General features: G+C 51.5%; 1 long non-coding RNA gene across 1 annotated transcript; it reads left to right on the top strand.

Annotated features, from left to right (window-relative positions):
- Positions 1 to 244: 244 nt before the first annotated feature.
- Positions 245 to 7880, top strand: LOC122430130. The gene is made up of 3 exons (XR_006266236.1): positions 245 to 534; positions 862 to 995; positions 6830 to 7880. It is a non-coding gene; the product is annotated as an uncharacterized LOC122430130 (long non-coding RNA).

Raw genomic sequence — 7880 nt, 5'->3', positions numbered from 1 at the left:
CTCACACACAGACTCTCACTCTGTCCACGCGCAGAAGCATCTAGAAGCGCAAACACAGGCCAAAGCGGCAGGGTATGTGAAAGCAAAGGCTTGCTCTAAAGCAACATTCGCCCACTGTACCACCCCCCGGCCCCAACCCGTACCCCAAAGTGCAGGGATGTGGGCGGCTGGCCGGGCCGCCCCTGAGAGGAGGGGTGAGGGCCGAGGTCCCAGCGGGGCGGGTCGGCACTCTCCATCCCCCTCCCCTCCGTCTTCCTCCCACCACCTTCTCCCCTCTCCCGGTACCCATTAGGCCTCCGAGGGAGGGTCAGCGCTGCCGGCTCAGGTTACCAGAAGCTGAAGACAGGAAGATTTAGCGAGGGAGCCGGGACCAGCACAGTGTGCTGTTTGTCCGCCTTTGAAACCGGAGGCCGTGCGGCGGGGGCGGGGAGCGGGCGGGAGGCCGCGGACACTCGGGTGAATTATCGCTCCGTTCGGGTTCTGACTTCCAAGGCTCTGGCCGCCCTCCCCCGGCCCCAGCTCCTGTTTCTCCAGGTGCCGGGGTGTTTTCCTACGTGTTAATTTGCCCCAGTTCACGCGCCCATTCTTGGCCCCGGCCCCCCAAGGGGAGACCAGCCCGTCCTAGGGTGTGGGTCAGGGGGGCCCTGGGTAGGGGGGCGGCGGAGAGAGCCGGGAGGTGCGGCCCGAGTCTTGCCCTGGACTGAGAGGAACAAGAGACCGGGCGGGTGGTGCGTGTTTGGGGAGGGTTGGTGTCAGCTCAGAGAACCTCCACTGCTCTCCACGCCCGACACCCCGTCCTCAAAGCCCCAGGGAGGTCCCGATGGGCCTGCCCACTCACAGCGACCCCTGTCGGCCCCTCAGCACTTCCCAGCCACCTCCTCCAGGAAGTTTGCCAGGTCTTCCCCTCCCTGGAAAAGAGACCAGTAGACAATGCTGTGAGATGCCTTTAGCTTACCAGAGGTCCTGTCTCTCCGTCTTCCCTAAGACATCATAAGGTAAGTCTAGCTCCTTCATGATTTTTAGAGATGACCTTTTAGAGACAGGGAAACTGAGGCTCTGAGAGGTTAAGCGACTTGCCCAAGGCCACACAGCTACTTAGAAGCAAGGTCAGGATTCGAACTGAGTTTTTGAAGTCGAGTGTCTACAATCTTCCCCCTCATGCATGTGGGAAGAAGGTGTCTGAACAGGAAGGAGAGGGGGTTGGGATGGGATGGTAAACCTACCTACCTCTGGGCTACGGGAGGAGGGGAGGAGCTTAGCAGCCGGGAGAGCTCTCAAGAATGCCAGAGACCACCTGATCTCACTCTTGTGATCCCTGGCACTCCTCTCCCAGGCTGGGATGGGACCAGGGTCTGAAGTTGAGGCAAGAGTCTGCTGACACTCAGGGTGGCCTGTGTGGGGTTGGCCTACACCTCCTTCCATCCCTAACCCTCCAGGCCTAGGGCCCCGGGGGTGGGAGGGAGTTCCTATTAACCCTGGGAGTAGGAGGATGCTGGTTAGAAAGGGGCAATTTCTGCTGCAAAAAGCTGGCAGTACAAAGGGTCTCCTGGTGACAGGACCCCTCCCCACTTCCCTTCCCAGGCTGGGCTGAACTGGGTGGGGGGAGGCAGGTCCACCTTGGGTCCTGCTCTCCCCACCCCGCCAGAGCCCCTTCTTCTCTGCCAGCCCTGGCTTCTGACCCCTACTTGGCTGCACTGTCCTGCTCCCCTCCTTCCTGGCTGCAGTCTTCTCTCCCAAAGATGAGCAGAGCTACCTCCCTCCCACCTGCCCCCCTTCTTCTCGCCTCAGCTGCTGCGAATGCTTTGCCTATCAGATGGGCTGTGGGGACTACAGGCAGGTAGGTCAAGGAGGGAGGAGGGGTCCCCTTCCTGCCCCGTCGTGCCTGCCCAAGTGGAAGTGGCAAACCTGCAGCCTCCTAAGCGGAGCTGTGTGACAGGCGAGGCAAGGAGACACAGGTGTTCAGAATTAGGGTGCTTAGATTTCCCCATCACCCCGCTGGCCATCTTTCCCTTTTACCATCCCCTCCTTTCACATGCCCACCTGAAGCCAGAGCTCTGTTCATACCTAAGACCAAACCCCACGTCCCCCAACACTATCACCCTGACCTTACCCTCCCTGGATTTCTAACTTTGGGGGTCCTGATATCTTACCTCCTGCTCCTGGTGGAACCCCCAGGGCTGAAGGGCAAGACGGGACATTAAGGGAGGGGTAAGCATGCTACAAGGAAGAGGCCTTAAAAACCTTCTCACAGGGACGTTGCCTGGTGGTCCAGTGGCTAAGACTCCATGCTCTATGCAGGGGGCCTGAGTTCGATCCTTGGTCAGGGAACTAGATCTCACACGCCACAACTAAGACCCCGCACAGCCAAATAAAAAATAAATATTAAAAAACAAAAACCTTCTCACAGCCCCACCCACTAATTTGGGACAGTTAAAGTAAATCAGATTGTCCTGTATTTCCCACTCTTTCCCTTGTAGCTCAGTCAGTAAAGAATCTGCTCACAGTGCAGGAGACCTGAGTTTGATCCCTGTGTTGGGAAGATCCCCTGGAGAAGGAAATGGCAACCCACTCCAGTATCCTTGCCTGGAAAATCTCATGGACAGAAGAGCCTGGTGGGCTGCAGTCTGTGGGGTCTCAAAGAGTCAGGCATGACTGAGCAATTAACACTTACCTACTTACTTCCCACTCACTAGTGTGGTCTTGGGCAAATGATTTAGCCTCTTTCTGGCCATGTCTTCATTTCTGTTTTTAAATCTATCTTCTTGAGTTGGGGTGGGAGGACTGGCTATACCTGGCACATAGTAGTTGTTTTAGAAATGAAGCTTTATTCCAGGCATGTTGTTAAAGGTATGCCTGGGGAGAGCAGAAGCGGGAGAAAAGGCCAAGGTGGCCAGATGGCAGGCAGACTAGAGCAGGCTCAAAGAATTCCTGGTGCTGAGACCTTTCGCAAAGTCTGGAAGGGTTCAGGGATGGCCCAAGATGGTAACTAAATGGTCTTCAGCATCTTTACTGAGTTCCTAAAGGCCTTGGCCTTTTAGGAATGATGGAGAATTCCTTTGTTGATCAAATGTAGAATTTTTAAACTTGTTTTATGTGCCAAAACATCTATTGCTGCTTTATTGACTACGCCAAAGCCTTCAGCTGTGTGGATCACAATAAACTGTGGAAAATTCTGAAGGAGATGGGAATACCAGACCACCTGACCTGCCTCTTGAAAAACCTGTATGCAGGTCAGGAAGCAGCAGTTAGAACTGGACATGGAACAACAGATTGGTTCCAAATAGGAAAAGGAGTACGTCAAGGCTGTATATTGTCACCCTGCTTATTTAACTTACATGCAGAGTACATCATGAGAAATGCTGGGCTGGAAGAAGCACAAACTGGAATCGAGATTGCAGGGAGAAATATCAATAACCTCAGATATACAGATGACACCACCCTTATGGCAGAAAGTGAAGAGGAACTAAATAGCCTCTTGATGAAAGTGAAAGAGCAGAGTGAAAAAGTTAGCTTAAAGCTTAATATTCAGAAAACTAAGATCATGGCATCTGGTCCCATCACCTCATGGGAAATAGATGGGGAGACAGTGGAAACAGTGTAGACTTTATTTTTTTGGGCTCCAAAATCACTGCAGATGGTGATTGCAGCCAAGAAATTAAAAGACGCTTACTCCTTGGAAGGAAGTTATGACCAACCTAGATAGCATATTAAAAAGCAGAGACATTACTTTGCCAACAAAGGTCCGTCTAGTCTAGGCTATGGTTTTTCCAGTGGTCATGTATGGATGTGAGAGTTGGACTGTGAAGAAAGCTGAGTGCCGAAAAATTGATGCTTTTGAACTATGGTGTTGGAGAAGACTCTTGAGAGTCCCTTGGACTGCAAAGAGATCCAGCCAGTCCATCCTGAAGGAGATCAGTCCTGGGTGTTCATTGGAAAGACTGATGCTGAAGCTGAAACTCCAATACTTTGACCACCTCATGCGAAGAGTTGACTCATTGGAAAAGACCCTGATGCTGGGAGGGGTTGGGGGCAGGAGGAGAAGGGGACGACAGAGGATGAGATGGCTGGATGGCATCACCGACTCGATGGACATGAGTTTGAGTAAACTCCGGGAGTTGGTGATGGACAGGGAAGCCTGGCGTGCTGCGATTCATGGGGCCGCAAAGAGTCAGACACGACTGAGCGACTGAACTGAACTGCACTGAATGTGCCAAGGCCAACACTAGACCAGTTGTGCTGAGGAGATGGTCATGTTTCTTGCCCTCATGGTTCTTTCACTTTAGTGGAGTGACACAGACCAAAAGGAAAAAAAAGAAAGAAAATCAATGCATGCATAAGACAACTGCAAAAGAATTGCAAGAAAATTAACCAGAGGCTAAAATGGCTGGTCATCCAAAAGCGTGGCATGGAACGTGAGCCTGCAGGATGAGAAGAAACTGAGGAAAGCACAGTGGCAGAGGCACAGATGGTGCAGAGGAAACCGGGGTGCAGGCTGAGGGAAGAGAGTGGGGAGTAAGAAGAGGGATGAAGGGATGCAGGGGAGAGGCCATTGAAAGGCCCTGCTGTGTAGTAGGATGCTGTTGCCCTTCGTAGGGTGTTGAGACTTCCTTGTTACATGCAGTTGGAGGTCACAGGAAAGAGGAGAGAGACACCATTGGATGAATGCTCCAAGGTTGTCTTTGCTGCTCTGAGAAGGGATGGGTGAGGATAAGGGTGGGAGCAGGGGGTCAGTGAGGCTGAGCCAAGCTCAGGCTGGAAAGCAGAGGGACTGACCTTGGTGGTAGCAGTTAAAGTGTGACTGAGCGTGAATTTGACCCTGAAGGACTGGCTGATGGGTTGGAGAGGAGGGGTAAGGATAAGAGAGAAGGACGACTGATGGGACTTCCCTGATGGCCCAGTAGCTAAGACTCCACGGTCTTGATGCAGGGGGCCCAGGTTGGATCCCTAGTCAGGGAACTAGATCATGCATGCCTCAACTAAAGATTCTGCATGTCCTAAGCAAGACTGAAGATCCCGCATGCCGCAACTAAGACCCAGCACAGCCAAATAATATAATATTTTATATGTGTACATATATTTATATATACATACACATATTTTTTTAAAAAGGAAGATGGCTGAGCTTTGGGCAGACTGGTGGATGTGAACACCATTTCCTGAAAGCTTGAGGGAGGAGGTGTGGGGAGGCACACCAGAACTCTTGTGGTTCTATATTATACCTGAGATGGCTTTGCAGATGGGAGGTGAACACTTGGGAAAATGGATCAAGAGGGAAAGTTCTCTTAACCTTTTTCTCTTAATCTATGTTTTCTCATCCGTAAATCCAGGGTAAGAATAAAGTTCACTTCCCAGGACTGTATGATGAGAAATAATTTGTATCTGTGAACATGCCTGGCATGCTGCCCTCCATACTTCAGCACGTGGGCATGGCGGGTGGGGGCAGCTCCTCCCTCTCTGAAGCTGAGCACCCCCACAGCGGGGATGCTCCAGTGGTGGCCACTTTGAGGGGACACCCCACCCACAGGCTGGCCGTGAACAGAGACCCGAGACACCTACAGAGCAGGAGCAGATGGCAGGCTATGTGAGAGCAATCAGGAACGGCTTCTAGATGGGGCGACTGGGACTGAGTTTTGTCCTACTATGTTTAAGCTTTTACTCTAGATTTTTCAAACATACATGAAAGTAGACAGAATAGTATGAGAGCCGCCCTGTATCCCATCACCTTGCTTCAACAAGAAGCAATTCGTGGTCAATTTTGTCCCATCTCTCCCCATATGATTTTGAGGCAAATCACAGGCATATCACTTGAGCCATAAATATTTATGTATCAAAAAACAAAAAGATATGGACGCTCTAAAAAATAACTTTAATACAAATATCAAGTAAAACATTAAAATGACATCTTTAACTCCAGGAGCAATAAGTATACCTAGCACCCACTGCTCGGTTATGGAACCCACCCCACTCCATCCTACCCTCTCTTGGGTGGGTGAAGGGGACAGGGGCCTGGGAGGAAAGAAACGCCCCTTCTCAGTCCTTCAAGGTCCAAAAAGAAGAGACCTCAAAGCTTCCAACCATACCTCCTAAACCCATCATGCCACCATACCTGTGGGGCATACACCCCAAGAAGTCTTTGTGGCTTTACCAAGCCTGGCCTGGGCAGACTCCCGGGAAGTCCACTGTACCCCCGTTTCTCCCCGTGCCCCTCAAATGGCCCTTGGCTCAGTGGGGAGGCTCTTTCCTTCCCTGAGGGATGAGGCAGTCACCCCACATCTTAATTCTTGTGATGAGCTCTGGGAAGGAGGGTGATGGGACCTGGAGGCATGGGCAGGAAGAGGCATCCTTCAAACACCCCTGGGCCCCGAACCCGTGTCCAGACCTCCAGAGCTGGGAGGAAGAAGGACCCCCACCTGAACATAACACACTCCACATAACCCACCTGAGCAGGAAGCAAGACCAAAGGTAGGAAATCTAGGGGGCTGGGATGAGCTCCCAGGAGGAGGGGAGCCCTCCAGGGACTCCACTAGGCCCTGGGGATTTGAAGCATTGGTTTTCTCTCTTTCTCCTTTTTAAAAAATATTTATTTATTTGGCTGCATCGGATCTTAGTTGTGGCATGCAGGATCTTTAGTTGCAGCATGTGGGATCCAGTTCCCCGACCAGGGACTGAGCCCAGGGCCCCCTGCATTGGGAGCTCGGAGTCTTAGCCACTGGACCACCAGGGAAGTCCTTGGCTTTCTCTTATCCTTCCTCCTGCTAGAGTCTTGTGCTGCTAACCTCTTCCCCTGACTAGAATCCACTAGACACTGTTTCCCCATTTACTCTTTCAGGGATGCTCCATCTTCTCAAGGACTCCCTCCCCCACACCATGGACTTCTCAAGGACCGCCACCATAATGTATCCCTTCTCACCCCCAAAAGCTGCCCTCCCACCTGAGGGTCCTTCTCCTTTCTCCCATGGACATCGGCCACCTGGATGGTGTTTCAATTCGGAGATCGAAGAGAAACTTACATACTAACTCCGAATTCAATTTAATTACAAGTAGGACCTACATTTGTACAGTAATGTAGGTGGAATCCTGGGGTTGGATTGATTTCTGAGCAAACAAGCCAAGGAGGATTCAAGACTTTCTCTGACACCACCCTTGGGCTGGGGACCTCTAGCCCCTGCTGACACATTTTAAGTGACGGGAGGCTCAGTTCCTCACAAGGCTGCCCATTCTGCGGCAGAATAATCCTGCACCACCAGAAACACTTTCCTTCTTGGGAACCACAACTGAGACTCCTGTTTTTGGGGTTTGTGTGTGTGTGTTTGGATGTGCATGTAGGTGCATGCATGCTAAGTCGTTTCAGTTGCGTCCTAGTTTTTGTGACCCAATGGGCTGTAAGTTCCTCTGTCCATGGGGTTCTCCAGGCAAGAGTACTGGAGTGGGTTGCCGTGTCCTCTTCCAGGGGTTGCATGTAGGAGGCGCTTCTAAAACACTAACCAGTTTTCTTGGAAAAAAGTTCTGTTGTCGTTATGCAAAGAGCTTCATAACCTGATTGCCTTTACTTGCCTGAATTGCTGGTCTAAGTGCAGCATCGCATAGAGTTTGAAGTGAAGTGAAGTGAAAGTCGCTCAGTTGTGTCTGACTCTGTGACCCCATGAGCTATACAGGCCATGGAATTCTCCAGGCCAAAATAGTGTAGTGGGTAGCCTTTCCCTTCTTCAGGGGATCTTCCCAACCCAGGGACCGAACCCAGGTCTTCCTGTGGATTCTTTACCAGCTAAGCCACAAAGGAAGCCCCGAATAGAGTTTATTTATGCAGATATTCCTTGATCTCTGGGACTGAGGAGCCTAGGGTTTGAAGAGGGGAGGCAATGGGGAAGATGGAGAATAGG

Source organism: Cervus canadensis, chromosome 28 (assembly GCF_019320065.1).
Source record: "Cervus canadensis isolate Bull #8, Minnesota chromosome 28, ASM1932006v1, whole genome shotgun sequence".
Classification (NCBI taxonomy): Eukaryota; Metazoa; Chordata; class Mammalia; order Artiodactyla; family Cervidae; genus Cervus; species Cervus canadensis.
Note: the sequence above shows the minus strand (reverse complement) of the source record. Positions and strands in the feature narration are given on the sequence as shown.